Below are 17,405 nucleotides of genomic sequence, written 5' to 3'. Positions count from 1 at the left end.
AATGGATTTACCTACATTAAAAAAATTATATAAAGTAGTTTACTGATAAAGATGTGAGAATTATAGAATCTTAGAAACACAAAGGATTATGACAGATTCTCATTTTAAAGAAATTGAGGCTTATAGAAGCTTTACAAGCTAAGTGGCAGAAATTCCTGGACTAAAATATTTTTGCATTACTTGGAAATTCTAAGGGGCAAACAAATTCCATTTGAACATACTTAATGCCAAATATCTTAGCCCACAACCCACACCATTTTGTAATCATTAAATATGTGTTGTATTGATTATTTACCAATTGCCTCTCAGCAACAGTTCCACCCTGAATTCTCTGCTCTTTCATGGTAGGAACTGAGTTCGAGTACCCTATTCTCAGACTATTTTGCTGGTTAGTGTGCCGAGGTTCTGTCCTCACAAAGCATTGTTCAGAAATTTGAAGGCAAGGAGAAGGAATAAAAGGCCTTATTTCTTCTTGGTTTTAGGTCTGTCAGCATTTCCCTAGCTTCCAGGTTTGTTTGGTGTTTCTTCACTGTGTTTTGCAATTCAATTATCAGATACGTTGAACTTCATCAGAGAGACCACAGTGTGAGCCAGCTCTGCCTCTTCAGTGGGCTGAATCCAGGACATAGGACAATGGGACCCTTTCTCCAAACACTAATATTTGGTGACCTCACTTTCTCATTTCTGTTGCTGCTCAGTGGATGGTGGCTGCTTACTGTTTCAATCATCTATCTTGCTTTCTGCTTTCAAACAAAAGTCGAACCAATTCCCTGTATTCCAGTCACTAAAAGGCAAACAACTGTGATTATCTTGTACTAATACAATAATTTGACCAGAAATATTTCATTCGAAATCTGAAATCCAGTAATTATTTTGTTCCTTCGTAAAGTATTTTATGTAATTTTGTTTTTCAGTTCTCAGGGGAGTAGAATTTAATCAGATGTACTTCTGTTGGATAACCTGTAATGGGACAAGCTTGGTGACTCCTCATATAATGAAACACACAGCTGTAATGAAACACATAGCTAAAAGTGGCAAGAACAGTATCATTCACCTGGGTTTTACAACACAAGGGGCACACAGTCTGCATTTTGGGTAAGAGGGGACAATCAGAGTTATAGTCTAGGTGGACAGGTGGTGGTGGAGTAGGCGGGGCAGTCAATGACTTGATGGTTTCTTGGTTTTCAGATGAGCACCACCAGTCAAGGAACTGCAAGAAGAATGCACTGACAGAAAGGCCAGTAGACAGGGAAAAGGCAACATCCCTCACAGCTTTCTTCAGAGCTGACTTTATCTTCTCACTAACACTTCTGGCTGGTTGCTGTATCATGCTGGCTTCAGCTGGTCTATGCTCCAGAGCTTGTATATCCTCAACTGTCAGTTGACCTAGCTGAACTCCAGCCAGCTTCAGCAGTGGTGAGTGATGCTGAGATTTTCCTAGGATGTATCGAAGTTGTACAAGAAACCATCCTTCCTAGGCCATGTTAACAAATGGGTAGGCTGCCAGGAAGGGTCTGTAAAATCATTTCCAGTTGGAAGAAGGGGGATGAATAGAATATTCATCCTCTTCTCTCAGCTAGAAACCAGCTTCTCCAGCTTCACTTTCAGATAGAAAAGAAGAACCAGGGACATAATTGATTTCCAAAGCTGCTCCTTTAGGAGACCAGCACTAGCCAATCTGTGACACTTGTGAGTGTCCCCCATTACTATTCTCTTCAAGCCACAAAAGTTTTCAGAAAATGAGGCACTGGTTCTAGACAGATAATACTGCTGGAGCAGAAGACGTAGCACAGTAAAGATTTCATCAAACCACCTCCACAAGAAGCCATAGTGGGTGGGATGTGATTCTGCAAGAACCTTGAACACATGCTGACGAGCAAGTCTCACTGCTGTCATTAAACTGTCTTGTGCTACCACCGCAAAGATGGATGGCTGGTCAACAGCCACAGAAGCAGTCGTGATGTGAGCCTGTGTTCAGCCATAGTTTCCTGTGGGTACTGGCTTTCACTTTTCCCACAAACTCGTGAGCATGAACGTTTTGGGGAGGAAGGGTATCAAAATGGTGCTCAGTCTTAAAGGTAAACTTTCTGCATGGTATCCAAAACTCCAAACTCAATGAACTGGGAAAAAAAAAAGATCTGTTCTCGAGGCAGACGGAGTCTCAAGGAGGTTAAGAACAAAGTTGACTCGGACGTGGGTGGAAGTGGTATGTGGTAAGGAGGTAAGTTATCAAATGCTGCATCTCAGGGCAGAACGTGGCTGTGTGGGACATGTATCAGGGAAGGAGCACGATCCTCTGGACCTGCAAACCAGGAATCCCACCCCCACCACCAAAAATGAGAGCTCAAAAGCCAGCGGATTCTGAGGATTCAGAAGTGCCAGTGTGAGTCCCAGACACAAGGACTGGCTCCAGCTGTCTGCTTTGAGTATCCCCGCCAGTGCCCACTCTTGCTCACTGACCCCAGATGAGGAACAAATAATATATACATATGAAAACATGTTTTATATATAAGTATATATAACATATATAACATGTTATATATTTTATTATATATATGCATGTTATATATAACATATATAACATTATATATATATTATTTATATATGCATGTTATATATTTCTATATTATATATTATTTATATATAACATGTTATACTTTTTATATATATATAAATATATAAAAAACATTTTTTGAGACAAAGTCTTGCTCTATCATTCAGGCTAGAGTCCAGTGGCGCAAGCTTGGCTCACTGCAACCTCTGCCTCCTGGACTCAAACAATTCTCATGCCTCAGCCTCCCAAGTAGCTAGGACTACAGGTTTGCACAACTACACCTGGCTAATTTTTGTATTTTTAGTAGAGACGGGGTTTGGCCATGTTGCCCAGGCTGGTCTTGAACTCCTGACCTCAAGTGATCCGCCCACCTCAGCCTCCCAAAGTGCTGGGATTACAGGTGTGAGCCATCGTGCATGGCCAATATTTATATATTATATGGAGTGGGTTTTCTTCTTTCTCAAGCAAAAAGAGATATTTTGACTTTTTTGCATTTAAATGAGGCAAATAACAAAGTATCATAGAGCCACAGTAATATAAATCTCACCAAGCAAATAGTTATGATATTTTAAACATTTCTGGTCGCATGTTCATCAGTGCTCACATCGCAGACACCAGCTAATCCTGACTGTTCCTTGTGTTACCGCTGCTGTTCATGCTTTCCTCTCCCAGTTGGAGTGCCCTTTCTTTTCATCCTCTTGTACACTTTGACCCTTCTCAAACTCAAAGGAAGTTAGCCTGAGGCTTGAACATGAAGCTTCACCTTTCATATTATACTTTTCAGAAATGTAAAGATACTTTATTACATTTTCCTGAAGAGTGACTGTTTCTCCTTTAATTGTATATATTTCAGTATTTATCACAATTTTTATAAAGATGGGGTACAAATTATAAGTACAAAACCCATTTAGTCATATATTTTAATTCCTGAATTCATTTAGCTTCGCCTTTCATGTATTATTTTGAATAACACAAAGATAATATTGCAAAATATGGTAAAAAGCAATGTGGCCTTTTATATCATCAACAATGCTTGCATTCAAAATACAACAACAGTGTCTTCTACTAAATACAAGTATGAAAGCAATCAACCAATTAAAGCCAACTTATAACTGAATAATAATTTAAGATTTTTAGCTCATAGTTCAATTTATTTACCTCTTCTATAAATATAACAAAAAGTTGAGTTTGTCACAAAATACATTGCTAAATTAAAATGTGGGGATTTTCTTTTCAGCATTGAAAAATTTTAGTAGATTAGAAAACTAATCTAAACTACCTGAAGGTGTTCTATGTCTGCAAAAACTAAAAGAAAGCCTTATGCAAACTATCACAAGAAAATAGTACTCAAATTTTAAGCAAAATAATACCCAATTTTTATTTTTTTACTAACTTACATTGATTTTAATTTTCTGTTTACAATATATATATATAGACTTTCAGCAAAACCTACAGCATATCTTTTTTGGACTAGTGTATTTTCTTTCCATCCAGATGAGTTGCTTTTAGCTCTACCCATCTCTAATATGTTACCAAGATATTTTAATAGTTGTTAGATTATGTAATATTTAGAAAATATTTTTCTCCCAGATGAAGACTAAATTTCCCCATTAAGAATATGAACTTCAAAAATATATTTAACTTGTTACTTTTTCTCTTTTTCTCTATATGTAGTTTTTCCCATTTTTCACCCTCAGGAAATGTTTATTAAGCTTCCAGTATTGTTACCTTTGTACATGCAACAGATATTGGTAGTTACGCATCATGTACAGTCTAGGCACTGACATTACAGTGATAAATGAAAGATACTACCCCCATGTTTGGCTTACAAAATTTGGGAAGCTAGATAGAAAACATGAATATACTGTTGATCATGTAATTTTAATTGTGATTATTTCAGAGAACACATGCAAAAAGTCCTGATGCGGCAGGGCGCGGTGGCTCACGCCTATAATCCCAGCACTTTGGGAGGCCGAGGTAGGTGGATCATCTGAGGTCAGGAGTTTGAGACCAGCCTGACCAATATGGTGAAACCCCATCTCTACTAAAAATACAAAAATTAGGGATGGGCGTGGTGGCTCACACCTGTAATCCCAGCTCTTTGGGAGGCCAAGGCAGGCGGATCACGAGGTCAGGAGATCGAGACCATCCTGGCTAACATTTAGTAGAATCCCCATCTCTACTAAAAATACAAAAAATTAGCTGGGTGCCTGTAGTCCCAGCTACTTGGGAGGCTGAGGCAGGAGAATGGCGTAAACCCAAGAGGTGGAGCTTGTAGTGAGCTGAGATCACGCCACTGCACTCCAGCCTGGGCGACAGAGCAAGATTCTATCTCAAAAAAAAAAAAAAGAAAGAAAGAAAAGAAAAGAAAATTAGCCAGGCATGGTGGTGTGTACCTCTAATCCCAGCTACTCGGGAAGCTGAGACAGGAGAATTGTTTGAACTCAAGAGGTGGAGGTTGCAGTGAGCCAAGATTGCGCCGCTGCACTCCAGAGCGACAGAGTGAGAATCTGTCTCAAAAAAAAAAAAGTCCTTTTCCTTGAGTCACATTTCAGGTACCCAAAACATAGTCCATAAATATTATAAGACAAATGATTTTAAAAGGCAAAGTGCTGTTTGATTCCAAAGACTACAGAACTGAATCTTTTCTGCTCAGACAGAAAAGAAAACATCATCCCCCTATAGAAACAAGACAAATATACAAAATTAAAGAACAGTCCGGGAGATAAATTATATCAAAACGATAGCAAAATGTGAACAAAAGACATTTCCCAAGAATCAGTTCCACATGAATTAGTCTGAAAGTAATTCCTCTGGCATTTATAAGATGAAGAGCTCTATTCAAGTTCAAGGGCTGAGGAACTGCTTGTTCCAAAAATTGACGTATCTGAGTTGTAATTCTATGGCAGAGAAGAATTTGTATGGGTGGAAAGGACATTTCTGGGTGTATTTCAGGCCGGTGAAATACAAGAAGGGGAAATCAAAGATAAATTGACAAAATAAACTTAAACAATATAACTGAGAGGTAGCAAAGGGATAATTTTTCACTTTGCTGCTCCTGCTGAAAGTGGCATTTCTTAAGAAATAAGAATTACCTGTAGAATAAAAAAAATAAGCAGTTCTATATAGCAGTCAATATGTTTCTTACAAAAGCATGGGAAGCAAATTTCTTCCATCAGAAAAGCTCTGAAATAAGCAGCAAATGTGAAGATACTTCAGTAAAGAAGAAACAGACCTCTTGCATTTGTATATATGAGGTAATAGAAGTAACAAAATACATAGCAAAACTTACGAAAAAAACATTTGTAAAAGTCCTGGCCTATAAACTCTCAATAGGGATAAAAGGAAAACTGTAACATTGAAAATAATTGACTTTGATGCAAGACTAGTGGAGAAACCAGGAGAGATACAAAACAGAGTAAACAAATAATGGGCAGCAAGGAATGTAGCAGAAATTTTCCAAACTACACTTAATTTATAAAACATGTGAAGACTGTTTTTTATTACACTGTTATTATATCTGATTATGTAAGCTGTTAGTGTCAAGCTGTTTAACTGTATATGCTGTATTTCAAGTTTGTCATAATCCTCAGTGAAAAATAGTGGTTTTATAAAGTCTCAAATTTTAAAAATACTGACTTTTTAAAGGAGCTATACCTAAGCAGGTAGATTAAGTAACCATTGCTAAAATATTTCTAGTTAAATAATGTACACAGCAGCATTTTGAAGAAGAAAATTATATATAACAGAAGGCAGATATACATTGCGGTAGAAACACACATGTTTATCCTAAGTGTTCCATTTGGAAACTTCTTTAATTTTTTTGAGCCTTAATATCTTCAAAGAAGAAGTATTTAAAATTGATAATGCATATTTAATAGTTTGAGGATCATATATAGTATTTTTTACCTTGAAACTAGCATAAGTTGTTATTGAAGTATGATATTGAGTATATAGAAAAATCAGAAAGGTAATAATAGCAAATGTTATTAAGAAGCAACAGAACTCACATAAGTTTCTGACTTTTGAACTGAATTGCATAAAAGTTAATAGTGTGCAAAGCAGCATAAAAGAGAATTGTGATTTGTATTATTTTAAGCCACTGCTTCTTAGGGACAAATTTGCATTTTGATTCAGTCTCTCAAACAAATGTAGCAATATGTAATAAATACATAAATAAACAAAAAATAAATAAATAAAAGCAACAACAAGTTTAGGCTCATTTCTAAGCCCAGGGACAAACCTAAAAATTCCTCTAATATAATTTTTGCCAGGCCTTCTATCCTAGTCCTGCTCTTTCATGTGACCTAGGTTATGAACTCAGCATATGTCCAAATTTTTAACTTTTCTCTATTTTTGGAGTACAGTTTTGCTAATGAAGCTCGGGGGCAAAAAGAGCTTAAATATGCATTATTTGGGATATTAAGATTTTCAAAAATTTTTTACAATTATCATTAAAGGTTATTTTAAAAATATAGTGTCTACCTATTGTTAAAGTAGCCTCTCCAGGATTACCTATTGAACTATAAACCGAAAGAAGAAAAAAATTTCAGTCTCCAATACTTAATTTTTATTCCTACAATTTTGCTCTTCCAAAATTTTGCTTGTGTTTATATACTTCTATATTTAAGTCATATATAATTCATATAGGCCTTAAGGGAAAACTGCTCTATTATAATAAAAGCAAAGTCCATAAAAACTAATTAGAAAATAATTACCAAGAAGACAAAGAAATGAGTAATATTTCAAGCTTTGAAAAATGTCCCTTCTATATTAGTCTTCCACTTTGTCTTAGTAAGCTCAGGCTATTATAATAACATACTAGAATCTGGGTGGCTTAAACAACAAACTTTTTTTTCTCATATTTCTGGACATTGGAAGTTAGAGTGTCAGCAGTGTCAAGGTTCTTGGTGAGGACCCAGTTCTGGTTTATAAAACTTCTTCCTGTGTCCTCAAATGGCAGAAAGAGCCAGTTTACTCTCTGGTTTCCTTTCATAAGGGCATTAATTCCATTCACGAATACTCCACTCTCATGACTTGATCACTTCCTAAGAACCTCACCTCCAAATACTATCATACTGGGATTAGGGTTTCAACATATGAATTTGGGGAGACGGGGGTACATTCAGTCCATTGCAACTTGGTTGTAAGTATGTGTTGCAAAATTCAATATTTAATGTTGATTTACTACAAGATTAAAATTTTGGAGTCATTTCCTTTTTTATATGAAGTGCACTCTAATTTTATAAACTTGGGAATTTGTCTTCAGTCATATTCCATTGAAGAAACAGGTAAGCCCATCTTAAAAAAATCTTCCATCCTACTTTGTAAAGAATTACCCATTTTGATAATAAATTGAACAAGTGTTTTAATTTTAGAATGTTAAATTTATCTCTATTGCCAAAGAGAAGTTATTATAATTTAAACATAAGACGACATTATCAAAAAAGATTTGATAAAAATTTGGACAAACAGCATACATATAAAAATAAAAATATCATTTCTTAATTTATGTAACAGCCAAAGTAACTATATTTGTTTTGGCACATCAGCAAATTCAGAACCATGGCAATGCCAAATGTCTGAACATTTTATAAAGAATATCTTATATATTCCATATATTATCTATAATTAATATTATTATTAATACTATTAATGATAATATATTATTATATATTACATATCTTATATAGATACCAAATATAAAATATCTAAACATTTTATAAAGAATACCTTATATTCACTGTTAGGCTAAAAAGTGAAAAATAATTTCGCCAGGTTTAAGAGCTTTTTTGTTTCTAATTTTTGTTTGTTTGTTTTATAAATAACCAATTTTACATTTATTTCAGGTTATCTTATCTATTCTGATTTACTGTTGAGACTACACATTCCTATTTGGTGTAATAATGTTTTAATTATTTTAGTGGCAACTGGTAAAAACCTTTTTTTTCAAATATGTTTCTTGATTACTATTTTTTACATGGTATGTATGAGTTTAATATGTATGCATTTAAGCTTCAAAAGCTACAACTGGGATTTAGCTTAAAATTTCTAACTATGGCTGGGCTCAGTGGTTCTCTCCTGTAATCCTAGCACTTTGGGAGGCCGAGGTGAGCAGATCACAAGCTCAGGAGATTGAGACCATCTTGGCCAACATGGTGAAACCCCGTCTCTACTAAAATACAAAAAATTAGCCGGGCATGGTGGTGTGTGCCTGTAATCCCAGCTACTCGGGTGGCTGAGGCAGGGGAATAGCTTGAACCCGGGAGGCGTAGGTTGCAGTGAGCTGAGATGGTGCCACTGCACTCCAGCCTGGAGACAGAGCAAGACTCCGTCTCAAAAAAAAAAAAAAAAAAAAAAAAATCTAACCATGACAATTTGTAAACATATTGTTTCTACCATTTTCAGAATTTCCTCTCAGAAATAATGTCTCTTACTCATTATTAAATTGATATATTATAATCCTTGGTAAGTTTTGGTATTATCAATCACCTCTATCAAATACATTTTTTCTTTGGCTGTTTCTGAAGTGTTCTATTTTGGTTATTTAGTGATAAATATACTTTTAAAAGAGTTCTCTTCATTTTAACTACGTCATAAAGCTCTGTATTTTGGCTTATTTTTGTCAAATCATGCAATTGGAAATGTATTACTTCTATGGGCATTCCAATGGATTTCCATATCATGTATATTTTATGATCATTATATATCTATGACCATTCTCTTTCATTTCATGTTTTAACATAATCACCTTAGCATTTCATATTTTAATTGAATTAATATTGATATATTTTAATGTTTATTTTTTCAATTTCCAAGGATTTTAAAAAATATATGTTGCATTTTATCAAATGCTTTTTAATCCCATTTTTAAATTTTCTAATTTTTGTATTTTATGATAGACCACATTTATATAATCCTTAAATATAATTATTACTTGTATTTCTATGAAAAATTTATGTGAGAAATATATTGGCTTTGTAAAGCTTCTGCCAATACACTACTAAATTATTTTAAATATCTGATTAATTTTTATCTATATGGATAATAAAAACTAGTATTTTTTAAAGTGACTACTATACAGCAAGTACTTTCTAGAAAATCAGACAAGGAGCTACACAAATAATTATTAACAAGACAAGCACTGGTTTACATTATGAATTAGAGTTGGCCAGGTGTGGTGGCTCACATCTGTAATTCTAGCACCTTTCCAGCATGCCTGTAATTCCCAGGCAGGTGGATTGGGGAAACATGGTGAAACCACATCTTTAAAAAAAGAAATAAAAAATGTACCCAGGCATGGTGGCATGTGCCTGTAGTCGCCGCCACCCTGGGAGCCTGAGGCGAAAGGATCACATGAGCCCAGGAGGTCCCAGGAGGTCAAGGCTGTAGTTGGCTGTTATTGCACCACTGCACTTCAGCCTAGGTGACAGAGCAAGACAAGAAAAGAAAGAAAGAGAGAGAGAGAGGGAGAGAGAGAGAGAGAAATAAAGAAAGAAAGAGAAAGAAAGAAAGAAAGAAAGAAAGAAAGAAAGAAAGAAAGAAAGAAAGAAAGAAAGAACGAAAGGAAGGAGGGAGGGAGGGAGGGAAAGAGAGAGAGAAAAGAAAGGAAGAGAGAGAAAGGAAGAAAAGAAAGAAAGAAACAAAGAAGGAAGGAAGGAAGGAAGGAAAGAAAGAAAGAAAGAAAGAAAGAAAAAGAAAGAAAGAAAGAAAGAAAGAGAAAGAAAGAAAGAGAAAGAAAGAAAACAGGAAAAGCAGGAAAAGCAATTTAGAGTTTAGAAGAATGGAGTTAACCAGACTTCAAATGATTGGGGAAGAATCATTGATTCTTCCAACGACATGTCTTCCAGTGATTCTGCCAATGATATGTGGCAAGTGTTACATATTCTAAACTGAGCCCCTAGGTTTTCTTTAGAGCATTAGGAAAGAAAAGGTAAATTTGTTTTGTTTTTATTTATTTTTAAGGTAAAGAATAGAGAAGAAAATATACTTGGAAGGAAACGTGAGAAGTTTCCTATCATTTTTCTTCCCATTTTTTAGTGGAAGGAGTGGATAAAAATACCTCCTCACACTGACATATCCTCTTTGAATCTGGGTACAGTGGACACTGTCTATTTCACATACGATTAGCCTGAGGTTTTGCTATCTACCTGAGATGGCTAAACAGGAGAGAGAAAATACTTCATTGGGAGCTAGCTACACGTACATAAATTTGGATTGTACCAGATATGTGCTATGCAAAAAGGGAGCCAAGCTGAGACCATTTAAAATGCTCCTTAGAAATACTATCTGGAGGAATTACATAATGTCAACAACAGGGTGGACATCTGGAAGTCCAGGCACTAAGAAATTCATAAGCAGTCAGCCCAAGTGAATGCATTGCCTCAGTCTGGAAAACTAAATTTAGACATTCTTTGAGCTGGCATGTCTTAAAGTTAAGAAACTTTAAATGTACCTTAATATAGAGTAATCTTTGGCCAGATTCCAAGCCCCAAGAGATCCAAAATCAAATCATTATGCAACCAAGCAAGTGAAAATGTTTTTGCCCTTTAAACATATTTTCTAACTTCCTCCCAGCTGTTTTCCCTGGGAGGTCAAACGCCATGATTAATAAGCAAAGGAGAAAAGTAGGAGAGCAATGTGGGGGATGAAAAAGTCTACCAAATGTCCATTTCCAAATTGGATCTCCAGCCTCATATAAGGCCAAGTCAGTGAAATGAGGAATCTTTAAATGAAACTTCGAGTTTCACTATTACACAGGATAATTTAATTTTTGATTACATAATCTTTTGTGAGACTGAAAGTAACTGCAGAAACGGCTATGTTGTCATTTTGTTGAGTAACTACTAAAGTCACAAGAAATTCCTTTAATTTCATACAACAGAAGAAGAATTAGCCCCTCAGAATGGGTTTAATCAAGAAGAGGTTTGTTTATCTTGCATCAATATGGAGTCCCACTCTAACTCTTGACTTAGAATACAGTGGAAAATATGGCATAGTATTTCTAATACACCAAGACCGATATATTGCATAATTATAATATGCTTCAGCAATAAAAAGAGGTGTCTGGGACTCAGATACCTTATAATTTTTTTTTAAGATGGAGTCTCACTCTGTTGCCAGGCTGGAGTACAGTGGCACGACCTCGGCTCACTGCAACCTCTGCCTCCCGGGTTCAAGCGATTCTTCTGCCTCAGCCTCCTGAGTATCTGGGACTATGGGCACCTGCCACCACGCTCAGCTAATTTTTTTTTTTTTTTTTTGTATTTTATTAGAGATGGGGTTTCACCATGTTGGCCAGAATGATCTCAATCTCCTGATCTCGTGATGCGCCCGCCTTGGCCTCCCAAAGTGCTGAGATTACAGGTATGAGCCACTGTGCCCGGCCCATTTACCTTTACTTTAAAATATATATATACAGTATTTTCTTGCTTAATTGCACCATAGTAAATATAGTCATTCTTTTTTTAATGGAAGTTTGGATGACGTCTTTTTTCTTTCTAATGTTACAAACAAGGCAGCCATGAATATTTATGTACACATCTCTTGTTGAAAATGTTAAGTTTTATTTAGAATGCCTGACATATGCTTTTTCTTATTAAAAATATTAACACATTTTGTTTTAAATTTATTTATTCTATAAAAAATGTGATTAGACCAGTTTTACACTACTATATATAATTTTTAAATGTATAAGTTTCAGAACACATGATTTTTTGTTCTCATAGTGGTCTTTTTTCCTGTGTCATTTATTTAGTTCTAAAAATAAATTTATTTTGTGTGCTTTTTATTGTTTAGACTATATTGTTCTGCTTTTATTTCCTCAGAAATTATCATTATACAAAATGTTTTTATTTTTATCATTGCTACATGTGTAAAACACACATTTAAGATTAACTGTTCTTCTCAAACAAGAGGAGTATTTTTTTATTTTCTCCTCGATAGTATAAGGATATCTTTAGGTTTTTGGAATTTCCAAATACCTTTCAATACAATTTGAAGTGTTAGATAACTATCATGTTTACTAAATGTTAGACACTCCATATCTTCTTTCCTAAGACAAGTGATTTAAAGTGTACTTTATCATTTTCACTTTATCATTTGTTTGGATGTATTTATCTCTTGGTTGCAAGTTACTTAACACTTTGTATGTGTGTGCAACAGGAAGAAGAAATGAAAGTGATCAAGAACAGTACATTTTCTGACTTTCTGTTTATTTGGAAATGCCTTGTGTTTGATTTTCTACATGGGTGACTATTCCCCTGAGTATAACATTCTTACTTTAGAATTCTTTTAGTATTCAAAAGATGCTATCACATTGCTGTCTGACATTTAATGTGAGTGAGTCTAGCCTGATTTAATTTCTTGGCAAATAAAGGAAATATGGGTCAATGCTAATAAAATACTGTAGTTAATTTTAATGGTTTTTTTCTGAGATTTATTTAGATGTTATACATTATGTGTTAAACTAGATGAATTGGCTTTTCTTTCTTCCAAAAAATACATTAATATAATGCTCAAATATCATTACTTACTTTTTTCCTTTTTTATTGTTTGGCCTGAATACATACGCAAAGTTCAGTAAAATAGTATTTTATTGCCAAAGAAAAATAAAAAGCACTAGATGCAAACAACATTATTTTCTTCTTCATATATATAACCAAACTTTTATTAAGAAAAATTTTATTCAACTATATTTAGGTTATTTCTTCTAGTCTGAGAATTAAGTTTTTATGACATGTATTCTTCCAATCAATAAAAATTATACAGATTGTTTGATTTTTTACATGTATTATTATATAAGTATTATTTTCTTTTATTATTATTTCTGTTCTTATTAAACTATCTTGTGAAGATTTGCCTTTTTTAACACTATTTTACTCTTCTAAAATTTCACATTTATTTTCAACTTCCTTCAATGACTATTTTGACCTATTTAATTTTCAATTCTACTTCTATTGTTCCTTTGATTGGACAATATATTATTTGTTTTTGCATTTATTATCATGCCTCTATAAAATAAATATCAAAAGACTTATTATTCAGCTGTTTGTTTGTAATTTACCTTCTTGTATTTTTAAAATAACAATTCTTGTCGATGTATTGATCCTGTTACAATAAGACATTTTGTCACCTCCCTATGAATATACCAAGAAATGTTTTTAAAATATTTTTATACAGTTTTATGGTAAATTGTATGATTATAGCATGATCTCATTTTCATTATTGTGACAATCATCCCTTCCTGGAGCCTTACTTCATCTCCCTTTGTCTGTTTTATCTCTTTTTTCTGTTTATTCATTGATATTAGTATTTGTAACAATCAAAGGCAATATTGACCAAGAGATAAAATCTTTGAATTGTTCTTGATAATGCTCACATTAATTTTATTCTAGTAAATTTATTTGCCAGAAGGGGAGCAAGGGGAGGAGTTTGCTGTGAAAACGTGTTAATCTTCATTATTCAACCTCACAGTTTAAATATCTATACACTAATTTAGTGAATATTTTCAGAGGATTTATCCACTGATGACTTAGACACATTAAATTTTAAATGCTGGACCACTTTTTAAAATGAACTTCCTATGTTACAATGCTCAGCTGGTATCAAATGTATCTTGTTCCCAGTAATATTGATGCTAGGAAAGGTAATGTTTGAATGGTTATTAAAAAAAAAGGATGTTTTTGTGGATTGGTGAGTATAGGAGTAGATCACTAACAACTTTTCAACTGCCCTCTGGCTAATTTAGAAGCTCCTTGAATTAAAAATTGGATAAATGCCTACTTATTTGTTGAATGAAGATAACATGATTCATGGTTTATTCTGTTCAGGCTGCTATAGCAAAATATTATGAACCAGGTGGATTAAAAATAACAGAAATTTATTTCTCATAGCTGTGAAGTCTGGCAAGTCTAAGATCAAGGTCCTGACAGATTCAATGTCTGGGAGTATGATGAGAGTTCTGGCTCACTGAGAGCCATCATTTCGCTATGTCACCACTGGTAGTGTCAACAAAAAGAGGCAAACTCTGTAAAACATTTGAAGAGGTTTATTCTGAGCCAATCATGAGTGACTAATGGCTCATGAAACAGCCCCAGAAAATCCTGAGAACATGTTCCCAAGGTGGTAGGGTTACTGCTTGGTTTTATACATTTTAGGGAGACATAAGACCTCAATCAATATATATAGGATGTACATTGGTTCTGTCAAGAAAGGTGGGATAATTATAAGCAGGAGCTTCCAAATCACAGGTAGATTCAAAGATTTTCTGATTGGCAATTGACAATTGATTGAAAGAGATTTTATCTAAAGATCAAGAATCAATAGAAGGGAGTGTCTGGGATTAAGACAAAGGGTCATGGAGACCAGGGTTCTTATTATGCAGATAAAGCTTCTAGGTAGCAGGCTTCAGAGAGAATAGATTGTAAATGTAAATGTTTCTTATCAGACTTAAAATGGTGCTAGACTCTTAGGTAATTCTCTCCTGGGTTTGAACAAAGACCTGAAAAGGGCAGGTGATTTTCTACATAATGTAGATCTTCCCAACATACAGCTTTGCAGGGCCATTTCAAAGTATGTCAAAAATATACATATATTGGGTTAAAATACTTCAGTTTCTTTCAGGGCCTGCTATTTGCCATGTTGGTGTCTTATTGCTACAAAGAATCTACTTTGTTAGTCCTAAGGTCTCTGTTTTAATGTTAATGCTAGTCAACTGTGCCTGAAATCTAAAGAGAGGGAAATATAATGAGGCGTGTCCAAATATTCATTCCCATTATGATCTGAATTAGTGTTTCAGGTTTACTTTAGAATGTCCTTCAAGAAAAAGTGTCCGTTCAGTTGACTGGGGGACTCAGAATTTTGTTTTTGGTTTATAGTAGAAGGGGTGAGGAAGCTCTCTGAATCCTCTTTTATAAGGGCTCTGCAATTATAACATAATCACCTCCCAAAGGCCCCACCTTCTAATATCATACCTTGAAGGTTACAACTTCAACATATGAATTTGGGGTTGGGGTTGGGCTTGGGGTTAAGGGGCACAAATATTCACACTATGGCAGCTCAGGACAAAACAAAGGAGATGTAAATGTTTTCCAGGACTGTAACACAACAGTGCTACAGAGGACAAGTCATATGCTGGTTAACAGTTTTGCTAATTGTTTCATTTTCATGTCCATTATGGGTCTTCCAGCCAGATTTCATTAATAGTTCGCCGTTTTCTTTCTTTTCTTTTTTTTTTTTTTTGGAGACAGAATCCTGCTCTGTCGGCCAGGCTGGAGTGCAGTGGTGTGATCTCGACTCACTGCAACCTCTGTCTCCTGGGTTCAAGCGATTCTCCTGCCTCAGCCTACAGAGTAGCTGGGACTATAGGCACGTGCCACCATGCATGGCTATTTTTTTTTTGTATTTTTAGTAGAGATGGGGTTTCACCGTGTTAGCCAGGATGGTCTCGATCTCCTGACCTCATGATTCGCCCACCTTGTCCTCCCAAAGTGCTGGGATTACAGGCATGAGCCACCGCGCCTGGCCTGGAGTTATTTTTTTAATATTGTGCATTGTATATTTTTTTCTGTTTTCATAGATTTATTTAGGAGAGTGTATGACATGATGAAACAGTGAGACGGTACTTGGTAGAGCTTAGTAGAGGCCACCTTAAATAGCAATCTCATTCCTTCTAGTTTTTCAGTCAAAGAAGAAAAAGTACAAATGAAATATTTGCTTGCACTAATCAAAACACACAGCAAAAATTCTGAGCAAAAGTGTCTCTGAAAAATTAGAGAACATTTAAATTTATTTCCCAAGTGAAAGAATAAATTCGATAGTATAAGAATAGTAATTAGTATTTGTTTACACAGACACACATGTCAGAAGCATGTGAACCAGAGCAACTCCATCTTAAATAGGAGCTGGGTAAAATGAGGCTGAAACCTACTGGGCCGAATTCCCAGATGGCTAAGGCATTCTAAGTCACAGGATGAGACAGGAGGTCAACACAAAATACAGGTCATAAAAACCCTGCTGATAAAGCAGGTTGCAGGAAGGAGCTGGCAAAAACCCACCAAAACCAAAATGGTGACGAAAGTGACCTCTGGTCGTCCTCACTGCTACACTCCCATCAGTATCATGACAGTTTACAAATGTCATGACAACATCAGGAAGTTACTCTATATGGTCTAAAAAGGGGAGGCATAAATAATCCACCCCTTGTTTAGCATATCATCAAGAAATTACCATAAAAATGGGCAATCAACAGCCCTCCAGGCTGCTCTGACTATGGAGTAGCTATTCTTTGATTCCTTTACTTTCTTAAAAAACTAGCTTTCACTTTGCAATGTGGACTCCCCCAGAATTCTTTCTTGAGCGATATCCAAGAACCCTCTTTTGGGGTCTGGATCAGGATGCCTTTCCTGTAACACACAAACCACCACCATCAACAACAAAGCATTCCTTCTTTATAAAGATACACTTCCAGGCATATACCTCCCTTGGTGTGGATATTTTTATATTTGGGTTGTCTGCTGTAGCTAAAGTAATAATAATTAAGAAGTTCCAAAACAAAGAAATGATAAGGACTCAAGGTGATGGATACCAGAAATGCCTGACTTGGTCATAACATATTCTATGCATGTAGAGAGCTCTTACATGTACCCCAGAAATATGTAACACATTACGTATCAATAACAGAAAAATATGTAAAATAAAATAATTTTTTAAAAAGCAGTTACATATAAAATAAGACCCTATTGATTTTTGTTATTGTTTTATGAATTAGAAAAACAAAGACCAACATCAGCTTATAGTCACATAACTAACTAGGAATAAATTAGAAAAAAAAATGTTTTTTTTTTGTCAC

The 17,405-nt window shown here is 34.9% G+C and overlaps 1 pseudogene; it reads right to left on the bottom strand.

The window, feature by feature from the left end:
- Positions 1–910: 910 nt before the first annotated feature.
- On the bottom strand, positions 911–7,550 carry LOC100972255 (peroxisome assembly protein 12-like; annotated as a pseudogene).
- Positions 7,551–17,405: the final 9,855 nt, after the last annotated feature.

The sequence above is a fragment of the Pan paniscus genome, chromosome 14 (genome assembly GCF_029289425.2).
Source record: "Pan paniscus chromosome 14, NHGRI_mPanPan1-v2.0_pri, whole genome shotgun sequence".
In the NCBI taxonomy this organism is placed as follows: domain Eukaryota; kingdom Metazoa; phylum Chordata; class Mammalia; order Primates; family Hominidae; genus Pan; species Pan paniscus.
The sequence above is the reverse complement of the archived record's forward strand: the minus strand, read 5'-3'. Positions and strand labels throughout refer to the sequence as shown.